The 5,694-nt window shown below is 56.0% G+C and overlaps 1 protein-coding gene across 1 annotated transcript in view; it reads left to right on the top strand.

Annotated features, from left to right (window-relative positions):
- Positions 1 to 5,694, top strand: part of LOC113489920 (avidin-like) — a 20,337-nt gene that overhangs the window by 13,872 nt on the left and 771 nt on the right. The gene's annotated exons all lie outside the window — the stretch shown is intronic.

The following is a 5,694-nucleotide window of genomic DNA, read 5'->3' as shown; positions in this document are numbered from 1 at the left end:
CCAACATCTTTCTCAGTCCAGCTGTTGTCTCACCTAAGCAGATGGAGCCGGGGGGTTCCCAGGTCACCCAGGCAGTCCCTGGTTGCTCACCTGGGGTGTGTGCACAGGCAAAGCCTGGTACCCAGCCACGCTGCAGCAATGACAAAAGAATTTGTCATTGTCATTTGTCATTTCAATTTGTCATTGAAAATGTGATTTTCAAGCCTGTAACAATTTACAAATGAAGTCCCATAGCTCCTGCTCCCTCCACCGTGTCCATGTGGCCATCACTCCTGCCAGCCCCTGGTCAGAACCGCACACCCTGCTCAGCAACTCCACCTTTCTCCTTGGCCCAGCTCTGGCTGCAGCCTTGCTGAGCACGGGCCATCATCCTGGGAGGATGGAGGAGCTCCTCGGCGGGTCCTCAGACCCTCCTGGGGCTGGCTGGGAGTCGGGACACCCTCCCACCTGCAATCTGCCTCCACAGCCCACGGCTGAGCTCACCACACCTGGCACTACATCCCCTTGGGTGGACGGGGCACCTGTGGCTCATCCAGCTTCCCCTCCTCGATTCCCATGGGTGCCCGCTGCTGCTGCCCTCTCCACACGCCAGATGTGCTGCAGCACCGGTGCTGAGTCCCCTCCACTCCAGCACATGCTGACCAGATGCTGGATCAACGACCTGGGCTCCTACGTGGCTGCCTCAGTGATAAATGGGAAAGGTGACTGCCGGCTCCTACCACACAGCCGTGACTGCCACCATGGACGAGATGCAGGTGTCCCCACTGCAGGGGTCCCAGCACCGCATGAACCAGAAGAGCCAGCCCACCTTCGGCTTCGCTGTCAACTGGAGTGGGCAATGAACAAGAGGAGGTAGAGACATGCACACAGTTACTGGTGTGATGGAGATGTGCTGGGAGGGCTCCTATGACTGTAGTGTTGGAAGGAGGGATACAGGCTCTTTAGGAAGGACAGGCAGTGGAGACAAGGAGGGGGTGTCACCCTCGATGTCAGTGACAGCTGGAGTGCAGGGAGCTCTGCCTGGGGATGGGTGAGGAGTCAATCAAGGTCTGATGGGTCAGGATTAAAGGGAGGGCAGGGACAGGAGATGTTATTGGGGGGTCTGCTACAGGCCACCTGACCAGGAAGCCTATATACAGATAGGAGCAGCCTCATGTTCACAGGCCTGGTCCTCATAGAGGACTTCAACCACCTCAGTATCTCTTGAAGAGGAACATTGCAGGGCACAGGCAATCCAGGAGGTTCCTGCAGTGTGTAGCTGATAACTTCCTTCTCCAAGTGATAGAGGAGCCAACAAGGAGAGGTGCTATGTTGGACCTTGTTCTCACCAACAAGGAGGGGCTGGTGAGGAGTGTGAAGCTCAAGGACAGCCTTGGCTGCAGTGACTGTGAAATGGTGAAGTGCAAGATCCTTTGGGCAGCAAAGAGGATGCACAACAAGCTCACTGCCCTGGGCTACAGGAGAGCAGACTTCGGCCTCTTCAGGGATCTGCTTGCCAGAGCAACTTGAGATAAAGCCATGCCCGGAAGAGGGGCCCAGGAAAACTCGTTAATATTCAAGGATCACCTCCTCCAAGCTCAGGAGCAATGCATCCTGACCAAGATGAAGTCAAGAAAAAACACCAGGAGGCCTGCATGGGTGAACAAGCAGCTCCTGAACAAGCTCAGACACAAAAGGGAAGCCTACAGAGTGTGGAAGCAAGGGCAGGTAGCCTGTGAGGAATACAGAGAAAGTGTCTGGGTAGCCAGGGATCAGGTTAGGAAGGCCAAAGCTCTGACAGAATTATGTCTGCCCAGGGATGATGCAAAGGCAACAAGAAAAGCTTCCATAGGTATGTTGGTGTTAAAAGGAAGACTGGGGAAAAACGTTGACTGTCTGTGGAAGGAAACAGGAGCCCTGCTTACCTGGGACATGGAGAACACTGATGTACTTAATGACTTTTTTGCCTCAGTCTTCACCAGGAAGGGCTCCAGCCACACTGCCCACATGCACAAGGCAGAGGCTGGGACTGGGAGAATGAAGAAGAGTCCACTGTAGGAGAAGATCAGGTTCAAGACTATCTAAGAGACTTGAAGGTGACAAGTCCATGGGACCTGATGAGATGCGTTATGCATTGTGAGGGAAATTGCGAATGAAGTGTCTAAGCCACTATCCATCATATTTGAGAAGTCATGACAGTCTGGTTAAGTTCCCACTGACTGGATAATGGGAAACAAAACCCTCATTTTTAAAAAGAAAGAAAAGGAAGACACAGGAAACAACATCTTTGTGCCTGGTAAGGTCATGGATCAGATCCTCCTGGAAACTACGCTAGTGCCCATGGAAAATAAGGAGGTGATTGGTGACAGACAAGATGGCTTCACTAAGGGCAAATCGTGCCTGATGAATTTGGCAGCCTTCTACAACAGGGTTACAGTGTTGGTGGATAAGGGAAGAGCAACTGATGTCATCTACCTGGACCTGTGCAAAGCACGACATCCTTGTCTCTAAAATGGATTTGATGGATGGACCACTTGGTGGATAAGGAATGGGCTGGATGTTCATGCTTAAAGACTTGCAGTCAACAGCTCAATGTCTGAGTGGAGAGCAGTGATGAGTGGTGTTCCTCAGGGGTAGGTGTTGGGACCGGTGCTCTTTAACTTCTTTGTTTTCAACTGGAAAAGTGGGATCGAGTGCACCCTTAGCAAGTTTGCCATCGACACCAAGCTGTGTCGACACATTGAATGGAAGGGATGTGCCATCCAGAGGGACCCAGAAAGGATGGAGAGGTGGGCCTGTGCAGACCTTATGAAGTTTAACAAGCCAGGTACATGTCCTGCACATTGGTCGGGGCAATCCCAAGCCTAAATACCAGCTGGGCAATGAGTGGATTGAGAGCAGACTTGTGGAGAGAGACTTGGAAGTATTGGTGGATGAAAAACTGACTATGAGCCAGTAATGTGTGCTTGCAGCTCAGAAAGCCAAACGTACCTTGGGCTGCATCAAGAGAAGTGTGGCTAGAAGTTCAAGGGAGGTGATTCTCCCCCTCTTTTCTGCTCTTCTGAGACCCCACCTGCAGTAAGAAAGACATGGACCTGCTCAAGCAGGTCCAGAGGAGGCCACAAAAATGATCAGGGGACTGGAGAACCGCCCTTACGAGGACAGTCTGTGAGAGTTGGGGTTGTTCAGCCTGGAGAAGAGAAGGCTCTGGGGAGACCTTATAGTGGCCCTCCAGTACTTAAAGGGTCTACAGGAAAGATGGGGAGCGTCTGTTTATCAGGGGGTGTAGGGATAGAACGAAAACTAATGGGTATAAACTGAAAGAGGGTATGTTCATATTAGATATTAGGAAGAAATTCTTTACTGTGTGAGGGTGGTGAGACACTGGCACAGGTTGCCCAGAGAAGCTGTGGCTGCCCCCTCCCTGGCAGTGTTCAAGGCCAGGCTGGATGGGGCTTTGAGCAACCTGGGCTAGGGGAAGGTGTCCCTGCCCATGGCAGGGGGGTTGCAACTAGATGGTCTTTAAGGTCCCTTCCAACCCAAACCATTCTGTGATTCTATGATACTGAGGTACACTGGGGTTAAGGCTGCTTGGCACCCCTATGCACACTGGACATGGCAGTGCGGTGACAAATGGGTGGCAGAAGGGACAACAGCCCCCAAGAGGGGTTTTCCCCAGCTGAGCAGTCACCAACCTGCAGGAGCCAGGGCCTCCCTGTGAGGTGCTGGGGAAGCGTCAGCATGACCTTGGGGGACTGTCTGCCTGCAACCACCCTCTCATACATCTGACAGCTGCAAATTTGGAACCACCCAGATTGTGCAATGTCCTGGCATGAGCTGTAACCCACAGCCCTGGCAGCAATAAAAAGGCGAGAGAGCAGGCACATCCTCAGAGCCCTGCGAGGAGCACATCCCCAGGTACGCCAGCTGTCTGCCCCCTGCAGAGATGGTGCGAGTGACTCCCTTCCTCCTGGTGCTCAGCCTGGCCCTGGTGGCTCAGGGCCTCTCTGACAGAAAGGTAACGGCAGGTCCGGGATGCATGGGGCAGGGCGTCTGCTGCTCCAGGTGTGCCTGCTCCTGTCACCTTGCCTGTGCCTGGCCTGTGCTGCAGCACCAACTCAGTCCCCTCCGTTCCAGTGCGTGCTGACCGGGCAATGGAAAAACGACCTGGGCTCCAACATGACCATTGGGGAATTGCAAGGAAATGGAGCCTTCAGTGGCACCTACCTAACGGCCGTGTCAATGAGCCCGAAGATCCTGGAGTCACCGCTTCTGGGGTCCCAGCAACACACAAACCAGCCCACCTTTGGCTTCACTGTCAACTGGACCTTTACAGGTGCTTCTCCTTTCCAAGCGTCTGCACTGTCCCCAGAACTGCCTTGACGTCCCTGTGCTGTCTCTAGACCCCCTGGATCTTCCTGTGTTGTCCCCAGACCTTCCCTGCTCTTCCTGTGCTGTCCAGCAGATCCCATTTCCATCACTGTGGTGTCCCAAGATCTCCTTCACCTTCCCTGTGGCGTCACTGGTGCTCTTCTGCCCTTCCCTGCAGTACCCTTGATGATCTCCTGTGGTGTCCCCAGTGCTCCCCCATCCCCTTGGGTGTCCCTGATGTTTCCTTCCCCTGTCTTTGACCCTGGAGCTCCTTGGCTGGTGTCACCTCCCAGTCCCAGGGCACAGAGCATGTGCTGGGGGCTGAAGCCTTCTGCTGCCTGCCCATCTCCAGGCAAGACCCCAGGCCGTCTGAGCCCTCCTGCCTGCTTTCCCCATCACTGCTGTCCCCAGAGGGCAGGGACAGCCCTGGTCTCCTGTCCCCTGTACTGGGGGCTCGGCACTGTCCTGCAGCCCTGGCTACACCCCCCTCCACCTCCTGCCCTGTTCCCACAGACACCACCAGCGTCTTCACGGGCCAGTGCTTTGTGGATGATGAGGGAAAGGAGGTTTTGAAGACCATGTGGCTCTTCCGGTTACATGCGGATAGTGTCCAGAACAACTGGAACGCCACCTTGTAAGCAGCCTTTCCCTGCCCTGCACAGGTCCCCTGTGCATCCCCAGAGGGGTCGGGCCTCTCCCATCCCGTGATGCTCAGCACCCTGCAGGGTGGGGGTGACCGAGGATGGGGTGCTTGTGCCTGGCCTCCCCGGGGGTCCTGCCAATGTGTAAATGCTGTGGGAGGAGATGGGGCTAAGTTGGCATTTGGCCTGGGAGCATGTGTTTGCCCCATCCAAGGCTGCATTTCCCACCCTTACATCTCCATCTCCTACCTCTGTGTCCCCGCAGAATCGGCACCAACACCTTCACCCGCCTGCACAGGCAGAAGCAGTGACGGTGACAGCATGGGGGTTTCCAGGCTGGTGGCAGTTCCGTGGGTGCTCCCTCATCTCCTGCCCCCTCACCTGCTTCTCCCAATAAAGCTTTGCTGCAAACACCCGCCCGGCTCCTGTCGTGTCACGGCTCAGTGCCCGCGTTCCCCCATCCCCCCCCCGGCATCCCATGGCCTCTCCTCTCACCATCGCCGAGGCCCGGCGTGTGTCCACTGCCGTGAGCCCCCCCGTGTCCGGGCACCGCGCACGGCGCCACCGCCGCCGCCATGGGGAGCCTGGGCTGCTGCCTCCTGCTCGGCCTGGCCCTGCTCGGCCCCCGCGCCGCTGCTGCCAGCAAGGTGAGAGCAGCCTGGGGCTCCTGCCTGCTCCTGCCCTGCTCTGCCGGGCCGGGCCG

Source organism: Athene cunicularia, assembly GCF_003259725.1.
Source record: "Athene cunicularia isolate RWA chromosome Z unlocalized genomic scaffold, athCun1 chrZ_part1, whole genome shotgun sequence".
Lineage (NCBI taxonomy): Eukaryota > Metazoa > Chordata > Aves > Strigiformes > Strigidae > Athene > Athene cunicularia.
The sequence above is the reverse complement of the archived record's forward strand: the minus strand, read 5'-3'. Positions and strand labels throughout refer to the sequence as shown.